This window comes from Schistocerca nitens, chromosome 2, assembly GCF_023898315.1.
Source record: "Schistocerca nitens isolate TAMUIC-IGC-003100 chromosome 2, iqSchNite1.1, whole genome shotgun sequence".
NCBI lineage: Eukaryota > Metazoa > Arthropoda > Insecta > Orthoptera > Acrididae > Schistocerca > Schistocerca nitens.
The window spans coordinates 882,328,884-882,351,751 of record NC_064615.1 but is presented as its reverse complement, the minus strand read 5'-3'; the positions used below and the strand labels follow the sequence as shown (position 1 = coordinate 882,351,751).

At 44.2% G+C, this 22,868-nt stretch overlaps 1 protein-coding gene across 1 annotated transcript in view; it reads left to right on the top strand.

The window, feature by feature from the left end:
• The window catches only part of LOC126234692 (transcriptional adapter 3-B), a 55,003-nt gene that overhangs the window by 4,071 nt on the left and 28,064 nt on the right, over window positions 1-22,868 (top strand). The gene's annotated exons all lie outside the window — the stretch shown is intronic.

Below are 22,868 nucleotides of genomic sequence, written 5' to 3'. Positions count from 1 at the left end.
GGAGGAGTCATGCTGCTCATCCAGGATGACATTCGTGGTCAAACCATCTCACTGAACACCTGGCTGGAAGCTGTTACAGTCTGCAGTTTCCTTCCCCATTTCATCTTTTCTCTTTGTACCATCTACATCCCTCCATCATTCGGTATCACCAGGGCTGACTTCCTCCAGCTTATTGGACAACTCCCCCTCTCCGTGACCTTAATGCACACCCTCCCATTTTGGGCTCTTAGCGAACTTGCCCAAGAGGTGCCCTCTTGGCTGACATTCTCAGTCAGCTCAACCTAATCTGCCTTAACAGTGGAACACCCATGTTCCTTCTAGACTCTACACACACCTATTCCCATTTGGACCACTTGTTCTACACTGCCCAGCTTGCCCTTTGTCTCGAGTGGTCCGTTCTCCCAGACATGTACTTGAGAGATCATTTCCCATGTGCTGCCCATTTGCTGATTCCTACCTCACTTATATGTAAACCAAATTGGCAGCTTTCAAAGGCCATCTGGAGGCTTTATTGCTCCCTGGCATCCTTTGATGAACAACATTTCCCCAGTTGTGATGACCAGGTAGAATATCTTACAGATATTATCCCGCAGAACATTCCATCTTCGCATTTCACCTTTACCATGCCAAGTCCTGGTCCCATGGTGGTCAGAGGTGTGGCGCGACGCAGTTTGCGCACAGAGATGGGCTCTCCACATTTTTCACCATCATCCTACATTGGAGAACTGCATTCCTTATAAACAGTTTGTGTGTAGTGTTGTTGCATTCTTCAGGGTAGCAAAAAAGCTATCTGGATTTCATTTACTAGTTCTTTTAACAGTTCCACTCCCTTTTCCTTCATTTGGGCCAACCTCTGACAACTGTCTTGGACCAAGGTCCACTGCCCAATTTCCACCCTGACCATAGCAGATTATGTCATTGTGGGCGCCATTGCTATCTCCAATGCTTTGGGCCTCTATTTTGCTGAGATTTTGATCTCCCCTCACTATCACCCTGTCGTGATATCATTTCCTCTCAGAATCAGGAATGCTAAAATGCCACCTTTACTATGCGGAGCTAGATCATGCTCCCACTTCATCCGGATCTTCTGTCCCAGGGATGGATGAAGTTCACATTCAGATGTTGCAGCACCTTACTCTTGTGAGCAAGCACTTTCTCCTTCATACGTACAATCGCATTTGGGCAGGTGACACATTTCGCAGGCGCTGGTGTGAAGACTTTGTCATACCCGTACCTAAGCCCGGCAAGGACAAACACCTTCCTTCCAGCTACTGCTCCATTTCACTCACCAGCTGTGTTCACAAAGTGATGGAATATATGACTCATGGCCAGCAGGTATGGTGGCTCGAGTCCCGTAATCTACTTACGCCTGCAGAATTAGGATTTCATTCACAGTGTTCTACAGTTGGCAGTCTCATCACTTTGTCAACCCATGTCATGAACCTTTTTTCTGCAGAAATACCAGACTGTGGTTTTGTTTTTTGATTTGGAGGAAGCCTAAGACACCTGCTGGAGAGGACTGGTATCCTGTGTACTCTATACACCTGGGGCTTCTTAGTCCGCCTGCCACTTTTCCTTCAGGAATTTTTAAAAGACAGAGTTTTCAAGGTACATTTGGATTCAGCTTTGTTGGACACTTTTATCTGGGATATTAGGGTACCTTAATGCTCCATTGTAAGTGTCATTCCCTTTGCCGTAGCCTGTAACCCTGTTATGGCCTGTCTCCCGCTAGGCCTCTGGCTCCCATCAAGCATCTGTGGCTCACTTTTCGTCAACGACTTTGCAATCTGTTGCAGTTCTTCATGGGCTTGTCTCCTTGAGTGGTGTCTTCAGCGATGTCTCGATTGTCTTTAATCTTGGAGCATTATTGGTGGAATGTCCCCTTCTTTTGTCCCTATGTACTAAGGATAGCCTTTGATATTAGCAGACAATTCATGGATGGTTGGACTGGTACTCAGTTTCCTTCATGAAAGTAGTTTTTATTTTCATTTATAATATTTTACTTTCCTCCTGGATCAGGGGCAGGGTAGTTGTGGTGTGGCCTCTCTTCAAGTTTTCTGGATCTTGGACCCATAAGCGCCCATGTCATAAACTTAGAAAACCAATACTTGAAAGAAATTAAAAGCAACTATACACTAAGCCCAACCCTCAGTCAGAGGGTTCAAACTATAAAGGAAGGAATCTATCTAAAAACACACACGCTAAAGGCATAAAAGGCAGGCAAAATCTAAAACCTGGAAAAACAGAGGAATAAAAGAGCGAACTTTGCATGAGGGAGTGGTCATGGGTCCCTCTGACTGAATGCGCCCACTTTAAGGGGACGCCTCTGTCTTTGGTACGTAATTTTTGAATCACAGGGTGATGACCCTGCCATTTAGTCCTACAACCCTCCTCACTCAATCAGTCAGTAGTTGAGCTTTGACAATGGCTTTCACTTTTCCATTGACAAAACCGTTTGTATAATTTCTATTGACGTGGTGGGTTATTCCACCATCTATGCATCTTGGGGCTTTTGCTCTTCCGTTTACTGAACTTACAGAATTCCTGGGGCTCATGCTTGATAGGAAACTTTCTTGGTCCTCCCACGTGCCTTGCCTGGCTGCACACTGTACCTGATCCCTCAATGTCCTATGTGCCCTAAGCAGTACTTCCTAGGGAATGGATCGGACCACCCTCCTTTGTTTATACTGATCCTGGTCTGTTTGAAGCTAGACTATGGGTGTTTTGTTTGTTCATCTGAACGTCCGACCACCTTACGCCATCTTAGGATAATCCCCCATTGTGGAATACGTTTGGCCAATGACGCCTTTTACACTAGCCCTATTGAGAGTCTCTATGCAGAAACTGCTGAACTCTACCACTGTCCTACCGGTGTGATGTCCTCCTCAGTGGATATGGATGCCATTTGTCTTCCATGCCTGGCCATCCAGCCTTGCCCCTTTTTCAATGACACTCTTGACTGCCAGCATGGGGCCCACACTTCTTCTCTGTTACCTCCCGGAGTTTGCTTTCGGCTGCTGCTCCAGCAGCTTAACTTCGTGCTACCTGCCACATTCCCGAGGGATGTGAAACTTGAACTGCATTGACTTTGTGCAGCAGCCCATGTTCATCTTGGATTTCATAGGCTTTCCAAGGACAATACTCCAGATTCGATCTTTTGTTGTGTTTCTCAACCTTAGCACGCAACTTAGTGGTAGCTCCTTCGTGTCTGCTGATAACTCTAATACCAACTGTTGACTATGCCTTCCTCATTGGCACTGACCATTTTCAGTATGTACTTCCAGAACACTGCTAGATTTTTACAGCAGAGCTCTTTATCCTCTATGAAACCACCCAGTACATGCAGCAACGTGACTTTTTAACGGTGGCATATGCTCCAATTTTCTCAGTGTCCTTCAGAGCCTCAGTATGCTGTACACAGTCCGTCCCTTAGTGCATCAGGTCCAAGAAACCTTCCACTTGCTCGCTGTTGAGAGAGTCATCATGATGTTAGTGTGGGTTCCTCGTCATGTTGGTCTGATGGGAAACGAACCTCCTGACACTGCTGTCAGCTGTCAAGGATGCAGTCCTCCTGCCTCGGCCCGCTAGTACTTCTCCATTCCTTCCGATGATCTCTGTGTTGCCATCTGTCACCACGTGGTGTCACTTTGGCATCACACAGGTATTCCCATCATTGGAACAAGCTCTGGGGAATTAAAACACTCCCAGCTACTTGGCTGACCTCTGATTGGCCCTCTCGCTGTGATGAGATAATTTTATGTTGGTTGTGTATTGGGCACTGTCTTTTTAGCCATAGCTATTGGTTAAGTGGTGATCCCTCACCACTTGTGCTCATTGTCATCAACCTTTGGTGTTTCACCATTTCCTGACCCAATGCTTTTATTTTAACTGCTTATATGTCAGTTTATGTTCTCCATCTTAGTTTTAGGCTGTTTTAGCTAATGGTACATGGTCTATCGATTGGGTTTTACTTTTTCTCCATTGTAGGAATATGGCGTAAAACATTTAATCTTTGGTTAGAGACCTCTGCTTCTCTACAGCATATTTTGTTGATCTTTGCCTTTGGTTTTAGCTGTCTTTCCTTCCGTTGGTTGGGCTTAGTGTATAGTTGCTTTTAATTTCTTTCACATATTGGTTTTCTAAGGGTATGACATGGGCACTTATGACCTAAGTTGTTTCTGCTGCCCCCCCCCCCCCCCCCAAAAGAAAAAAAATTTAAAAAAAATCATGGACGAATAATCATTCATGAGCAGTGCATTGGTGAGATGTTTCTGCATCAAGCAACTCTGGTTCACAAATTTTCTTTGCTCTACCACCAACGTTTTTATAATGCGTTACTTTTGTTGTGTGTGGTGATTCAAATCCTGGTGTAAGTACCTGTCTGTGTGCGCGGATTTTTGATAAACTGTGTAGTGTAAGCTACCATCTGGTTTCTTGAAAACCAGCACATCAAGAAAATTCAGTCTTCCGCCTACCTCCTCCTCTGTGCTAAAGTGAATCTTCAGATTAATCCCATTGAGATGCTTGTGCAAATGAGCTAGTTCCTCTCTGCCATACCTCCACACAATAAATGTAGCATCTATGTACCGGAACCAAATATTCGGTTTCTTGTTTCCAGTTTCAGTGCTTGCTTTTTGAATTTTTCCATAAAGAAATTTGCTATTACTTTGCTTACGAGGCTCCCCATAGCCCATTGACATGTGTGGTTTGAGGCAATATTTAAACAGTTCTCCAATATTGGGAGGAAAAATCTTGCAACCCTTCATTGAGTGGAATGATAGTAAAATAGCAATACCACATCAAAGCCCTCAGGGGCTGAGCATTGATTTGCTGGGTATGGGTTGGTGACCACAGGGTTCCTGAGCTGGGGACTGGTAAGTGTCACCCAGGCCCCATCACCGTAAGCTCTGAGCATGCTTCAGTGACCACAGCGCGGCGTGGCGGTGGAACGTTTTGTGTCTCAGGAAATGGGGATCTTGGCTTGACTGCCTGGATTGTGAGGACGGGATAAACCTGCGCACTGTTGGGATGCCTGGCTGTTGAGGTGGAACAGCTGTTAGTGGGCAACCTCTGGGGAACCTGCTGCACGTCAGTTGTGTAAGGCTTACTGAGGCTTGTGGGGCTCTGTCTCAGTGACCCTTATTTCCCTAGCTGCTCGTGGGACTGAGGTGGAAGCCTCGAAATCATCATCTTCTCCTCCTAGCAAGAAGGGTGTACCACCTGGTCGGATTCACACCCACTCATCCAAAAGAATGAGAGAGGCTGGTCCTCCTGATAATAATACTTTGGACTGCAGTAACAAGGCTCATGGAGTCATGAATAACAAGTGGGGGACATTTGAAAGTGTCCTCCTTTTATGTCCATAAGGGTTCAAAAGGCCTAGCTGGAACATTAAAATCTATGGAATGATTGCGTAATGGCGGATTGTTGGTTGAAACTAACTGGTCAAAGCAGGTAGACCTTAAGAAACTGGGTGACTATGATATCATTGTTGATATGCACACCTCTCTCAGCTCCAGTAAGGGCATTATCACATGCCGGATATCATGGACATGGACATAGAACTCAAGCAAGAATGAGCATCTCAGGGAATAGTCGATGTGGAGCAACGAACGCGCAAGAATAATGGAGCAACTGTAAAGACTGCACTTTCTTTGTCACATTCAATTCTCCGACACTGCCTGAACATCTTATGGCGGGGTTCCTTCGACCCAATGTTCGGTCTTACATTCCAAACCCTATGTGGTGCTATAAATGCCAGTATTTTGGCCATACAATTATAAGTTATGGAGGTGAAGCAATCTGCGGGAACTGCGGAAAGGCCACTCGTGACACTGGGGCTGACTGCTCATCTCTGGCGATCTGCATCAATTGCTCTGGTTACCAGCCAGTCTGGAGCTGAGACTGCCCTGTTTTTGCTGAAGAAGGCAAAATACAGTAGATAAAAGTGATCAAGCAGATTCACTATGCTGAAGCCAAGAAAGAATATAAGGTGACAAAACGCCTTGTCTTTGCCACCTCTATTCTTCCATGGTGCAGAAACCTATTCCCAAGGCCGATGCCCCCCTGTGGGTCCGGGGGTTAGAATAGGACCGAGGTATTCCTGCCTGTCGTAAGAGGCGATTAAAAGGAGTCTCTCACTTTTCGGCCCTATGAGTTCAGTTCCCATTGTATGGTTCGACCTGCCACTTTCAAAATTCTACAGAAGTGCGGGCCATAAGGAGAAGGATGCCTTACGTGGTGCATGAGTTATCCATAGTGCCCTTGGATTCGATCTCCTGAATCTCTTGACATGGCTTTGCATCTCCATCTGCGATTCAACATTTTGGGCGAGGACACTTTCCAGGGTATGTTATCTTCTTCCATTGTCCTCTATCGCCCCCATGACAATATTGGATTTCTCTGCGCCCAATATCCAGCATGCTAGCCAGTCCGTTGTGGTGGGGCCATCATGTCCCCTTTTGGTGGTAGCCCCCTGACAACACAGGGATCACACTGCTGATGCCTGAGCTGTAAACTCACCTCGTACGCCAAGGAGTAGATGCCTGTCTTTCTGGGGCATCAGGACTCCCAGCAATGGCCATCATGCCAGTTGACCTTTGCTGTAGCTGGGTGGCACCTGTTAGGAGAGCCCCTGATCAGAGTGGGTGGCCTCAGGGTGGATGACCTGCAATGAAGTGGACTAAGTCATCTCTTGCTGGTGACCGTACAACACCAGCAGTCTCTAAGAAGGGCAAGATCGAATACAATGCTGACAGGTGTGACCCTAAATCGTTTCCCTCCCTCGCTACACTATAGGAGGAACGTAGGGCTACAGAATGGTGAGAGCCACATTCACCTAGGATTTTAGTCTTTAGCAGAACTGTTAGGGCTTCCTTTCTACCTATGAAGCCTCAGTTTTTCGTTGAACACCTTGAGGATAAGTTTGGAGAAGTGACAGTGCTGTCCAAGATGCGAAACAGCGCAGTCTTGATTCAGACAGCATCCCCAGCCCAATCCTGAGCGTTGCTTGCCTGTGACATTCCTGGGTGATATTACTGTTTCTGTCAGTCCCCATAAAAGCCTCAACATGGTCCAGGGGATCATTTTCCATTGCGATCTCCTCTTGCAGTCTGACGAGAATTTCCACGCCCATTTAGAATGGTGGGGTGTTCATTTCATCCAGCGCATTTACAGGGGACTCACAAGACAACAGGGTTGCTACCGGTGCCTTCATCTTGGCCTTTGAGGGTGTTTCATTGCCTGAAAAGGTCAAGGTGATGGTTTACCGCTGTGATGTTAAACCATATGTCCCTCCCCCTATGCGGTGCTTTAAGTGTTGGAAGTTCGGTCACATATCTTCCTGCTGCACTTCCAGTGCCACATGTCGAGACTGCGGATGTGCACTGCACCCAGATACTCCATGTGGGCCTCCTCCTACTTGCATCAACTGTGGAAAGCACCACTCCCCCTGCTCGCCAGACTGCCCAGTATTCCAAAAGGAGTGGAAAATCATGGAGCACAAGAGCCTGGACTGCTTGCCTTACCAAGAGGCTAAATGTAAATTTGAAAGATTACACCCCATGCGGTTGATGTCGACCTATGCTGCAGCTACGTCACTATCACCATCCTAAGTGCCAGTGGTTCCTTACTCTGTGCCACAAACAGTGGGCCCTCTGGGCCACTAGAATACATCTGCCCCCATGGTGGGCATCTTCCTCCGCTGCTCCCAAAGCACCTACTTCGGGAGCAAGGACCCCTCAAACACAGGGGACATCAAACCACCACCCCGACCGCCCCCCCCACCCCCCGCCAGAGAAGCAACAGCCTCCTCCTGCTCCTCTTGTGCAGAAGGGGTCCCATGGGGCCCTCTTTCCCAAGGTATTCACTAATGCCACAGCGGACACTTGTCAGTGGCTCATGGAGCCATAAGCTGCTGGACGAAGAGCTTCATGGCCTTCCTCTGTGCCTGAAGCTGCTTTGGAGAAATCTTTCCAGCAAGCCGCTAAAGAGAAGTGAGAGAGCAAGCAAACTAAGAAGAAGTCTGCTAAGAAACAGGACCACCACCACTCCCTATCAATTCTGCATCTGAGGATGCGGTGGAGATTTTAGTGTCCCCTGTGGACCTGGATCTCACTGATTCCTCATCCACCATAGAAATGGCTACAAAAACTGAATCTGTGGCAGCAGGTGACCTTGAGGCATAACGGGCATGCTTGTGCGCTTCATGCCTTTCCAGCGTCAAGATAACGTCATCCTCCGGTCGAATTGCGGCAGTTTTTTCCACCACCTGGCTGAGCTACGGTAACTCTTAAGCTTTACACCTGCTTTCTGCATTACCATTTGGGAAATGTAGTTCCCAGCAATGCGGACCCCTGTCCTCCGCAGCTATAATAGTGACTATAATAGAGTGTCTATGTCCTGAACTCAGTATGCAGTGAACCTGTGCCGCTTCAAACCCCTCTTTGAAGTTGTGGCTGTCAGGATAAGGATGATGCAGGAAATAACTGTCTGCAATGTGTATATTCCTCCATATGGTGCAGTACGCCTGAATGAATTGGCTGCACTGATTCATCAACTCCCTAAACCTTTCCTACTTGGGGGGTGGCACCGTGCTTACTGGCCGAGGCAGAGATGTCGAAAATTTACTGTCACAGCTTGACCTCTGGCTCTTAAATACAGGTGCCCCCACACATTTCAGTGGGGCACTTGGCACATATTCGGCCATTGATCTCTTGGTTTGCAATCCTGGCCTTCTCCCATCTGTCCACTGGAGAGCACATGACGACTGTGTGGTAGTGACCACTTTCCCATCTTCCTGTCACTGTTGCGGTGTCAGGCCCACTGATGCCTGCTCAGATGGGCTTTAAACAAGGCAGACTGGGAAGCCTTCACCTCTGCTGTCACCATTGGATCTCCCCCACATGGTAAAATCGATGTGGTGGTTGAGCAGGTAACTACAACGATCGTTTCTCTGCGGAAAAACATGATCCCTTAACTCTTCAGGGTGTCCCCTGCAAAAGACAGTCCCTTGAGGGGCGCCGGAAGCCGCTGAGGCAATTAAGTAGTGTCAGCGAGCTCTACAGCGGCATAAGCGGCACCATTCCCTGGAGCACCTCATAGCCTTTAAATGGCTCTGTGCCTGCGTTCGCCAGCTTATCAAACGATGGAAACAGGAGTGTTGGGAGAGATACGTCTCGATCATTGGGTGCCAAGTCTGGGTGAAGATCAAATGAGTTTTTGGGTACCAGACCCCAGCAGGTGTTCATGGAGTTAACATGAATGGCATGTTATCTACCGCCGCAAATGCAATTGCCGAACACTTTGCTGAGCACTATGCTCACGCCTCTGCATTGGAGGATAACCTCCCAGCCTTTCGCACTCTCAAACGGTGGATGGAAGCGAAAGTCCTCTCGTTCACTACACGCCACAGTGAACCCTATAATGCCCCTTTCACAGAGTGGGACCTCCTCAGTGCCCTTGCACATTGCCCCGACACAGCTCGTGGGCCGGATTGGAACCACAGTCAGATGATTAAACATCTCTCGTCTGACTACAAGCGACATCTCCTTGTGATCTTCAACCGGATCTGGTGCAATGGTGTCTTTCCATCGCACTGACGGGAGAGCACCATCATGCCAGTGCTTAAACCCAGCAAAAACCCGCTTGATGTGGATAGCTATCGGCCCATCAGCCTCACCAACATTCTTTGTAAGCTGCTGGAATGTACGGTGTGTCAGCGGTTGGATTGGGTCCTGGACTTATATGGCCTACTGGCTCTGTGCCAAGACGGTTTCCGCCTGGGTCGCTCAACCACTGCCACTCCCTTGAGTCTGCCATCCGAGCAGCCTTTTCCATATGTCAACACCTTATTGCTGTCTTTTTTGATTTATGAAAAGCATACGACACCACCTGGTGACATCATATCCTTGCCACTTTATATGAGTGGAGTCTCCGAGGCCCACTCCCAATTTTTATCCAGAATTTCCTGTCGCTTCGTACTTTCCGTGTCGAAGTTGGTGCCTCCCATGTCCAGGAGAATGGGGTCCCGCAGGGCTCTGTGTAGTGGCCATTAATGGTCTAGCAGCAGCCATAGGGACGTCCGTCTCACCTTCTGTGTATGCAGACGACTTCTGCATTTCGTACTGCTCCACTAGTACTGGCGTTGCTGAGCGGCACTTACAGGGACCCATCCACAAGGTGCAATCATAAGCTCTAGCCCACGACTTCCAGTTTTCGGCTCCAAAGTCATGTGTCATGCACTTCTGTCGGCATTGTACCATTCATCAACCAGAACTTTGCCTTACTGGCAATCCCCTCACTGTAGTAGAGACATATCGATTTTTAGGACTGGTTTTCAACACCCGGTTGACTTGGCTTCCTCACATTCGTCAGCTTAAGCGGGAGTGGTGGCAGCACCTCAATGCCCTCCGCTGCCTGAGCACCACCAACTGGGGTGCAGATCTCTCTACACTGCTGCACCTCTACAGAGCCCTTGTTGAATCCCACCTTGACTATGGGAGTCTGGTTTATGGTTAAGCGGCGTCCTCAGCATTGCATTTACTCGACCCAGTGCACCACTGTGGCGTTTGACTAGCGACAGGTGCTTTTAGGACGAGTCCGGTGACTAGCATCCTGGTGGTGGCTGGAGTCCCTCCATTGCATGTTAGGCATGTGTAACTGCTTGCCAGTTATGTTGCACACATTCGTAGTTCTCCTGCATATCTGAATTACTGTCTCCTTTTCCCACCCACGGCGGTTCATCTCCCGCGTCGGCGGCCCAGGTCAGGGCATACAATTGCAGCTCACGTCCAATTTCTTCTGTCTGAAATGGGATCCTTCCCTTTACCACCTATATACCAGGTCCATTCGTGTACACCTCCATGGTGTACACCTAGGCCGCGACTTCGCCTGGACCTTTCACATGGCCCAAATTGACATGTACCGAGCCATGAAGTGGTTTACATTGACGGCTTAGTGGCTGATGGAACACGTTGGCTTCGCGTGTGTCCATGGAGGGCATTTTGAACAACATTTCTTGCCCGATGGCTGTGGTGTAGAGCTGGTGGCCATATCTCCTGCTCTTAAGCACATCTGTTCATGCCCTGGGGAGTTGTTTCTTCCGTGTACTGACTCCTTGAGCAGCCTACAAGCTGTCGACCAGTGCTACCCTCGTCATCCATTGGTAGTGACCATCCAAGAGTCCATCTATGCCCTGGAATGGTCTGGTTGTTCAGTAGTGTTTGTGTGGACCCCAGGACACGTCGAAATCCCAGGCAACGAATTTGCTGACAGGCTGGCCAAACAGGCTATGCGGAAACCGCTTATGGAGATTGGCATTCCAATAACTGATCTGCATTCGTTTTTACACTGCCAGGTTTTTCGCCTTTGGGAGATGGAATGACAACAAACTGCTTGCTGTTAAGGAGGCTATGAATGTGTGGCAGTCCTCCATGCGGGCCTCTCGCAGGGACTCTGTGGTTCTCTGCCGGCTCCGCATTGGCCACGCTTGGGCGACCCACGGCTACCTCCTGCACCGTGAAGACCTACCTCCGTGTCGATGCGGCACGCGGTTGACAGTGCCCATATTCTGGTGCACTGTCCCACTTTGACTGCCCTGTGACAAAATCTTCGGTTACTGGACTCGTTTCCTCTAATTATATCTGACAACACTTCATTGGCTGATTTAGATTTACATTTATTCATGAGGGTATGTTTTATCATTTGATCTAAGTTTTTGTGCATGTCCTTTGTCTCTCCATCTCCTCCACCCTAGGGTGGAGGTTTTAATGTGTTGCAGGGTGGCTGGATTCTCCTTTTTATTCTCATGGTCCGCCAGCCATGGTAATCAGTTTTGTTGTTTTAATCTATTTTCCTGTTTCTTGCGTTTCTGTGGTTTTCATCTCCCCTTTTGTCCATTTAAGTGTTTGTTGCCCTTCCATTGTTCTTGTGGTTTTTCCTCTCTCTCCGTTTTGTGTTGTCAGTCTCGTGTGTTTTATTGTCACCTTTGTGGCATTGTTTTATTTGGAACAAGGACCGATGACCTAGCAGTTTGGTCCCTTCCCAGTGTCTTTTAAACAAACAAACCAACTAATTAAGGCGGACACTTAGACACAGACGATGCCTAGCATGCCTGTAGCTCCCACAAGCTCCTGTACTTGCACGTGTACATGTCAAGGGAAAAAGGGTAAGTATAAAGCAATCCAGGCTGCTGCACCTGGAAAGACCAACAACAGTTCCACTGTATTTACCTCCGTAAGATGCACTAGACTCTGAGGCTCTCACAGATCTTGTCACACAACTCCCGCGACCATTCCTCCTCCTGGGAGACTTCAGTGCCCATCATGTCCTGCGGGGCTTGACCAATACTTGCCCTCGGGGTTGGGTCTTGGAGGGCCTGATGACATCTCACGAGCTGTGCATCCTCAACAGGAGTAATCTCACATTTCTCTATTGCTACTGTGTCATTCTCAGCCATTGACCTCTCTTTCTGTTCTCCCACCCTCACTGACTCTATTCAGTGGGAGGTCATTAATGACCTTCAGTCCAGTGACCACTTCCCAATCCGCCTTCACCTGCTAAATGGCTCACCACCTGAAGTTAAGCCCCCTAAATGGATGGTCAGCAGGGCTAACTGAACCCATTTCAGCTAGGTGGCTGTGTTCGAACACTGCGACAGCATCCAAGGATGGGTGGATTACATCACACGAGTGATTCATCGTGCCACTGACCTCCATCCTCAGGTCACCTTAGGAGGTGACCATTACTTTGGTGGACAGATGAGTGCCATTCCGTGATCCGGGAAAGGCGTGCTGCTCTTTGACATTTTAAATGCCAACCGACAGCAGACAACCTTAGGAACTTCGAGTTGCGAGGCCAATCGTTCCACTTCTTGTATAAAAATATGGGAAGCCATCGGGAGGATTTCCAGAAAACGCAGCCGTTTACCAAAAACAGCAGTGCTGAAACAGGGGTGCGTCCAAACAACACCCAGAGACATTCCTCAGACATTGGCTGAACATTTTGCACAAACTACAGCCAATGAAAACCAGGATCTGCAGTTTCGTCGCTATTGTGCAACTGTTGAGAGGGAAAAATTGGACTTCAGGTCCAACAGTTCTGTGGCCTTCAACTCTCCTTCTCTCCATGTGGGAGCTTGAATCGGCACTGACTGAGATCTGTGACACTGCACCCGGTCATGACCAAATCCGGTACTGCTTGCTTCGACATTTTCCAGTGGAATCAAAGGAAATCTGCCTCGAAAGTTTTAATCTAATACGGCAGACAGGCAACTTTCCAAACTTGTGGAGGAAAGTACCACACATGCCCCAGTAGAAGGACTACACATGCCCCAGTAGTTATCAGAGTATCGCCTTAATGAGCTGTGTAGGAAAGACTCTGGAGCGAATGGTTAACCATTGTCTGGTCCATTTTTTTAGAGACCAGGCAACTCCTTAGCCACTCTGTGTGGATTCCGAAGATTTCGGTCCACTGTCGACAATCTGACCCTCCTAGAGGTGGCTGTTCAGCAGGATTCCCTCCGTAAACATCACTGCATCGGCATATTCTTCGATATAAGTAGGGCATACAATACTACTTGGAGACACTGTATTCTTGCATAACTGTATCAGTGGGGCTTTCGAGGCCACCTATCCATCTTCATACGGTCTTTGCTGTCTTGGCAGTTTTTTAGGAACCAAGTTGGTGACACACTGCCTGATCGACTTGAGGAGGAGGATATGGTGTTCCTCAGGGCAATGTTTTAAGTGTTACCCTCTTTGCCATAGCCATCAACAATACCACATCTATGGTAAGGAGTCCTGTACAGTGCTCCTTATTTGTAAACAATTTTGCTGTTTTTTGTTGCTCCTCCAGTGTTGCAACGATGTGCTGTCAGTTGCAACTTACAGTGCAGAGGTTAGGGGAGTGGGCAGCAAAGATGGGTTTCCAGTTTTCTGCAGATAAGTGTGTGTGTGTGTGTGTGTGTGTGTGTGTGTGTGTGTGTGTGTGTGTGTGTGTTCATTTTAACTGTTCTCGTCATCTTTTTAATTTGCTTGTCTTGAATATGGGAGACACCATCCTACATTTTAGATATACAGTGTGGTTTCTGGGCCTCATTTTTTATTCCCAATTGTCATGGTTACCACGCCTGTGAGACATGAAAGCCAGAACCCTGAAGGCACTGAACAGCAACAAGTGTGTTAGCCACAGGTCTTGGGGAGTGGACAGGGCGTGTCTCCTTTAGTTTTATCAGGTGCTTGTGCAGTTGCGGCTGGATTATGGTTGCACGGTGTATGGGTCAGCAAGGCCTTTTTACTTGTGGGTCGTTGATGCTGTCCATCATGAGGGGATTCGGGTGGCTACGGGTGCTTATCGGACCAGTCCCATACCTAGCATCTGTGCTGAGGTGGGGGAACCGCCACTTACCATCCGGCACCAGCTCCTCAACTTGCGTCAGGCGTTTAAGCTCCTTGCAGCTCCAACTTCACCTGCATACCATACTGTTGCTCGTCCACCTCTGTATCACCTTTTTTTCCAACTGTCCATGAGCCACAATGATATTTTGGATTCGCGTGCAGCGTGTGCTGGAGTCACTCAGTGTGGAGCCAGTACAACCTCAAATCCAGGGCTTTAACCATCTGCCGCTCTGTTGCAGAGTGATTTTAGATTTGGTGCAGTACAGGAGAGATAGTGCTCCTGTTTCTGTTTTTAATGCAATATTCTCTGATATTTTATCTGAGTACCACGAGCTTGTGTAGTTGTTTTTACAGATGGGTCTAAGCAGAGGTCTCTGTTGGTTGCTCTGTCATTTTCCTCCAGAATTTACTGTGTTCGATGCAGAATTATATGCGATCTTCCGAGCACTGGATCATACGAGACATTCTCCTGGTGTTAGATTTCTTGTGTGCTCAGATTGTCTGAGTGCCCTTTACTCTCTGCAACGTTTGTAACCAGCAGATACAGTAACCCAGAATATCCAGGATGCCCTTCTACAACTACAATGACTGGGTAAAGAGGTGTAGTTCTGCTGGGTACCTGGGTACATTGAAGTTGCGGGAATGAAAGGGCAGATTGAGCAGCCAAGGAGGTGTGTTGCGATCCTCTGGTACTTCGGTGTGCTATCCCCCTGCATGCTATCACCTCGCTATTGAGGTACAAAGTCATGTATCGATGGGAAGATGAGTGGCTGGCAGTGATGGATAACAAGCTGTGTGCCATCAAGCCCACAACTCGGCCGTGGAGTACTACCTTCCAGTCACGTTGGCGGGACGAGGTCCTTCTTACTCATCTTTGCATAGGCTACAGCCCTATGTCCTGGCTAGAGGACCCACCAATGTGTGGTGCTTGAGGTGTGCAGATCACAATGCACCACATTTTATTGGACCGCATTTTATTTGCCACCAGCGAACTGTGGCATATTTGCTGGCAGATCTGCCGTCTATTTTATGTAATGATCAAACGAATGTGGTTACGGTTCGAAAGTTATGTGAATTGTCCAACTTTTTAACAAGATTTTAGGGAGATGTTCTTAATGTGTCAAAGGATGGCTGTCTCACTCTAATTTTTTGTAAGTGGTCAGCCAGTCACATTTCCTTGTGATTTTCTTTTAGTTCTTCTGTGTTTTGTTTTCTCTGTGTTTTAATTCCTTGATTAGCTCTTTTCCCTCCTAATTGGTTTTAGTGCAAGTGATGCAGAGTGGCTGTGTGGTCATTTCGAGTGCATGCGCATTCAACACTTTTAAGTTCATCTCCACATTCATTTGTTGTCATAAGGGTGCTGATGAGTTCAACGTTGGGTGCCCATCAGATACACACACACACACACACACACACACACACACACACACACACACACACAAAACTAAATATGTCCAGAGTTGAATCACTATGCTGTTTAATTTAGTGATAAAATTCTTATTATACTTATTATTCCCTTCATTCCTTTCTACGTGGTTATAGATTGTTATTGATGTCCTTAATGTCTTATCCGTGTTTTCTTTGGATAGTCACTTGATATATTTGGAAGACTGTGTCCCCACCTAGGGATTTCCACATCTCTGTATGGGTGTTCTTTTGTGGTGATATGGTGCTGCTTATGTTGAGGTTTTTGCTCATGACAAAATCAACCAGTCTCAATCTGTTGTCATTACACTTCATGTAGATTGTACTTCCTCATATTTAGTCTAAACACAGTTTTCCTCCTCACTTTGGCATTCATATCTCCTAGAATCACTTTCACATCATTTTTAGCTGCAGCATCATACATGCCTTCAAGTTGATTATAAAAGGAGTCTTTAGCCTTATCATTTGTTTGCTCTATTGGAGTACGAGTGGAAACCAGTGTAATAGTGAAGAATTTCAAATTTTATTCTCAGTGTGCATACCCCACTATTTATTGCTCCAAAGGTGTGTATTGCTGACTTGTATTCGGGTCAACCCATTTCAAATCACCCAGGCTATGTTGCTCAACATTTTTGATTTTCTTGATTTTTTTATCATGAGTTTCCTATAGACAGGCATTCACAAAACACTGTTTTAAAAATTTTTATAAGTCGTATTTTTTTTCTGGCAGCAATTTTTACAATGGCGGTTGGGCAAATTTTAGTGGGAATCAACGTTTGCGGAAAGTTTAATTGCCATGTTATTTTCAAAGATATCAGAATAATTCAAAACCAATGTGCACAGCATGAAATGAACTTCGGGCATAATTTTTTTAAATTTTTCTATCATGCAAGAGAGTTACTCAAACTCTTTCTGTAAAGACTCTGAAAAAATTTATCAATCTTCACCTTTTAAGGCCTTCAATTTTCATGAAGGAAGAGAGACTCACTAATAATATGTTATCTCTGTGTTGTGTACTTACATAACTACCTGCAGTAAAAGTTGCAGTCCTGAGAATGCACTCCTGTTTTTTCTAGAGCTTTTCAAAACTGGCCAAAACCCTTCTAACGTCAATTTTTGCAGGTCAATATCTAAAAAGGGACTGAATGAAAACAAGTGAAAAATTTACAGAATGTTCTTTATTCTCATGGGAAAATCTCACAAAAAAATTATGTCTGAGACTCAACTACATTGAGAGTAATAGAGCAGCAAATTTCAGTAAAAACGCTACCCCTCTACATGCTCGTGCAGTGCCAAGTTAGCAAACAAGGTCTTGAAATTATTGCAGTTGACATTGGTCAAATGATGTTTAAATCATTACATACAATAAATGATCAAATATTTCTGTTTTTAAATAACAATGGGCAGAGATAACAATTGCTAAGAATTTTAATTCTTAAAATTAACGGTACATTTGTTGTACTACACTTGCGTACAGTATACACATACTAATGTTTCTCCATGTATACAGATTTAAAACTTCAGTTGTAACTACTTGCCAGCTGCAATTTTCATTAGGGAGTTAAACAAACACGAAATTTCATTGCATTTTTTATCAGTTATGTTGTGTGTTCTACCAGGCACTTTGTGAATTCCATTGGAGTTACTTTTCATATTACTTTCTTTGCAGGACCCAATACAATAAACAAGTGAATAAGAGTTTTGTAAGTGTAGATCTGAAGTCTCCCATCTTCAGCTGTTTTCAAGAATAGTAGATTTTTCAAGTATTGAAATGAGTTGTTTTGTGGGCGAACTAATAAGTGAACAGTGCCATAAACAACACTACAAGAAGGAAGTGCATCAAGAATTAATAAGAGTGGGTGACTTGCCAGCTGAAGAACAGTGTTTGTTAAAATTAAGAATTTCGAAAGAAGTTTCTAATATTTGTTATTACCACAAAGATAAATATGTAGACAAGTACAATCAGATTTTTGGTAAAAAGTGTTGTGACCCATTTGGTACTCACAAAAAGCCAGTTAAAAATGGTTTGCATAAATTACTAGTTGAACACCTAAAAAAAAAAAAAAAAAAAAAAAAAGTGGATATTAACCTAATTCCTGGACAAGCTCTATGCCCAACGTGCGCATCAAGAGTATTTGTAAATAAACCAGCTGAAAAAGTGGCAATTAGTGTTGGGAATGATCCTGAATTTCTTCCTGGGCCTTTTGAATTGGTTGAGGATGATCCTTTGCATCAAGTAGAATCAATCTGTGAAACTTTGGAATTATCTCCTTTATGTAAAATAACAAAGCTCAACAAAGACCAGCGACTATCAGCTTTACAAAGAAAACCTGATAAAATTACAAGTGCTGTCAAGCGAAAATTGGGAGAATCTTTCCATAATGACTTAGATGCTCAGAATGGCAATAGTACAAAAAATATACAAAGTGAGTATGATATACTTATTACCAAAATGAAAGAAAAATTCAAAGTTTCCAATAAAGATGACAAAATTAAGATAATTAGCCTCTTGCCAAGATCATGGTCAAAGAAAAAAATAATCGAGGAATTTGGTGCATCTGAATACATGGTGAAGTTAACTAGGCAGCTAGTTATGGATCAAGGTATCTTACCACATCTTTCGAAAAGACAAGGTTCCAACAAAATAAGTGAAGTTGTTATTAATAGTTTTAAAGGATTTTATGAGGATGATGACAATAGTCGCATGTGTCCTGGTAAAATGGAATGTGTTTCAACTGTGATTGACAATGTTAAGGTGCAGAAGCAGAAAAGGTTAATTCTTCTCTCGCTGAATGAGCTCTACAGCCTCTATAAACAAAAATACCCAGATAACAAAATTGGCCACTCTACATTTTGTGTTCTACGACCAAAGTGGTGTGTTCTTCCGGGTTAATCAGGAACTCATACTGTATGCGTTTGCAAGCATCATCAAAACACAAAGCTTATGATGGAAGGAGCAAAGCTTAATGCAAATTATAAAGACCTGATAGCTTTCATGGTATGTGATATTGATAATGAAAAATGTATGCTTGACATATGTGCAGGATGTCCTGGACCAGATACCGTACTTGATATCTTAAAAAATGAACTTGACGTCTTGCCTGATGAAGTAGTTTTCAAACAATGGGTACAAACTGGTAAAGTTGAGCTTATTACACAGGTAATGCCCAGTGAGGAATTTTTACAGTCTCTTGTTGATAAGCTGGTGCTTTTAAAATCCCATCACTTTATCTCAAAAGCTCAAGCTCAATATTTTAAGGAAACGAAAGAAAACCTGAAAGAAACCCACTGTTTAGTGATTGGTGATTTTGCAGAAAACTATACATTTACAGTACAGGATGAAATTCAAAGTTTTCACTGGACTAATGCACAAGCGACACTGCATCCGTTTGTCATCTACTTTAAAAAAGAAGACAACGTGTGTTGTAAATCTATTTGTGTAATTAGTGACCACCTAGAACATAATACCACCATTTCAACATCACCTCATTAGAGAAATTAAGAATATCATACGTAATGTTGAAAAGATAATCTACTTTAGTGATGGCGCAAGCAGCCAGTACAAAAATAAGAAAAACTTCATTAATATCTGCCAACACAAAAATGATTTTAGTTTACCAGCAGAGTGGAATTTCTTTGCCTCATCACATGGAAAGAATTCTTGTGATAAGATAGGCGGAACAACAAAAAGAGAAGTTACACGAGCTTCCCTTCAAAGACCTTACACAAAACAGATCCTGACTCCACACGATTTGTTCAAATACTGTCAACAGAATATTACTGGAATTAGATATATATTTGTTTCTTCAACTAAAATTGAACAAAGTTGACTGAGAGATTTTATTGTTGTTTACCATTGAAAGGAACAAGAAGCTATCATAGATATATTGCCATAAGTGACAATCAAATAAGATGTTTTGTTACTTCCAAAGGCTCCAACTTTGATGATCATCAAACTTCAATACTTTTTACAAATGTATCATCTTTCACAAATAACGATTTTTTTGTTTGTATGTATGATGAGAAGTGGTGGCTTGGAAAAATTGAAGAGAAAAGTGAAGATAACAATGATGGTTTAGTGCATTTCTTTCACCCTTCTGGTCCAAGAACTGCCTTTCAACTTTCCAAAAATGACACTGCTTGGATGCCTGCAAATAAAATAGTACGAAAGCTGACTCCACTGGAACTCACAACAGTGTGTGGTAGAACACACAACATAACTGATAAACTATGCAATGAAATTTCGTGTTTGTTTAACTCCCTAATGAAAACTGCAGCTGGCAAGTAGTTACAATTGAAGTTTTAAATCTGTATACATGGAGAAACAATATTATGTGTATACTGTACGCAAGTGTAGTACAACAAATGTACCGTTAATTTTAAGAATTAAAATTCTTAGCAATTGTTATCTCTGCCCATTGTTATTTAAAAACAGAAATATTTGATCATTTATTGTATGTAATGATTTAAACATCATTTGACCAATGTCAACTGCAATAATTTCAAGACCTTGTTTGCTAACTTGGCACTGCACGAGCATGTAGAGGGGTAGCGTTTTTACTGAAATTTGCTGCTCTATTACTCTCAATGTAGTTGAGTCTCAGTCATAATTTTTTTGTGAGATTTTCCCATGAGAATAAAGAACATTCTGTAAATTTTTCACTTGTTTTCATTCAGTCCCTTTTTAGATATTGACCTGCAAAAATTGATGTTAGAAGGGTTTTGGCCAGTTTTGAAAAGCTCTAGAAAAAACAGGAGTGCATTCTCAGGACTGCAACTTTTACTGCAGGTAGTTATGTAAGTACACAACACAGAGATAACATATTATTAGTGAGTCTCTCTTCCTTCATGAAAATTGAAGGCCTTAAAAGGTGAAGATTGATAAATTTTTTCAGAGTCTTTACAGAAAGAGTTTGAGTAACTCTCTTGCATGATAGAAAAATTTAAAAAAATTATGCCCGAAGTTCATTTCGTGCTGTGCACATTGGTTTTGAATTATTCTGATATCTTTGAAAATAACATGGCAATTAAACTTTCCGCAAACGTTGATTCCCACTAAAATTTGCCCAACCGCCATTGTAAAAATTGCTGCCAGAAAAAAAATATGACTTATAAAAATTTTTAAAACAGTGTTTTGTGAATGCCTGCCTATGGGGAACTCATGATAAAAAAATCAAGAAAATCAAAAATGTTGAGCAACCAATTTTATTCATATTGGGTGATTTTAAATGGATTGACCCATTCCCATTGTACTAGAAAGCTGGTTCCAAGACTGGCTGTACTACTACTGCTGTAAAATGTTGTATAGTCACCAGAATCCAACCAACAGGTTTCCCTCGACCTATCTCCTGCAGTGCTACTATTCCTGTTTAGTACTTTATCATTTGATCTTGTTCCTGAATGCCCCTGCTTTGAAAATACTCAGCACATATCAAGTAGCCATTATTAGAGTGGTCTGTGTCTCGTGCTTGGTCGTTGTCATAGAGGTTATCTGGTTTTCACATGTGCTCGACATTTTCATGTCTACATGCATATTATACACCCAGGAAGTCATCTCTGCCCACTACCACCACTGGGGCTGCCCCTTCACAGCCTGTTGAGTGGCTGCCTTTTCTGTCAGAGGTGGTTTCTTAGCCTTTGAGGATCCCTCCTCTTCCTACAAGGTAGCTGGTTCCTACTGCTAGCCTCACTAAGCAGGTGCCCTTTTGCCAGCTCTGCTACACCAATAACTTTAATCTCTGCCTTTACTGCTATTGGGCTCTTCACTGTTACCCTGCCTAGGTCCCCATACAAGTACTATCACCTGCACCAGGTGACCCAAGGTTTTTTAAGGAGGTGTTACTCCTCTATCCTTCCAACTTTCTCATCCTGGCTTGGAAACAGAAGTGGCGGAGTCATAGAGTGCTGATAATTTCATAAATACAAGACCCACTGGTATAGGCAACAGGTAGTGAGTGCATTCTGGGAGCCTGGTCTTGGAGCCGGAACAGTGATGATAATAGCTTATGATCTGTAATTAAATGGAACTTCTGGCCATGTGAAAAATGATAGCCAACATGTCTTTTGCAATTAAGGAGTAATGTTCCTGGGCTGGTTTAATGTTATGGTCACAAACATTTTAAGTTTTTCCATACCATTTGTTTATGAGACAGGACAGCTCCTATTCCATGTGCTGAGCCATCAGTAGCCAGAGTTAGTGATGAAGTAAGGCTGCTACATCATGAAACAGGCCACAGGATTGAAGGATTTCAAGGTTTGAGAAGCCTTCTGACAAGTGGAAGTACCTGATCAGTGAAAGGGGACCTCTTTCAGTGTAACAGTCAATGGATAGTCAATCTAAACTGTCCATGGGATAAAATGGAAACAGTAATTAAACTTCTCAAAAAACACTTGTCGACCTGTTATTGACTTGGGGATTGTCGTTTTACATATAGTGGAAATGTACTCTTGCATGTGTCAAAGGTTCTTTTTACTGAGAACATAGTCAAGGTATGCAACAAAAGGATGGAAAAAGTAATATTGTGAAATATTATATTTTTGAAGCCTCTGTGGTCACTGTGAAAACGAGACTCAGATTACGACATTTTCTTTGTTAGCACATCTCATTATCCAAATGCTATCCAGGTGGTTTCCACAGCAGGGGATACATGTAATGACGTGTTCCAAAACTCTTTGAAATATGGCTTGTGTACTAGCAACTCAGAATTGTAATCTATTGTACTGACAGAGGCCAAAGGGGTGTTCAACATCAACATTTTTTGGGCTGGTCTAACAGAAGCAGAAAACAAGTTTCTCTGAGATCAGTTTGGAAGCAGGTTGTTATCCCCTGAGAATGTAAAAAAGGGTCTGTCACGGCATGGGAACATATATGAAGCTGCTTCTGGTTGTACATTGACTATAAGTTTAAAATTGCCACGCAAGCAGAAGGAGCCACGTGGCTTTTGTGTTACCACCAAAGGACAGGCCCATTGGCTGAAAGAAATAGATGGAAGAAGTTGTTGCTTTTCAGTCTGTCTAATTCTAGCTTAAGTCCTGTGAGCATTAGCG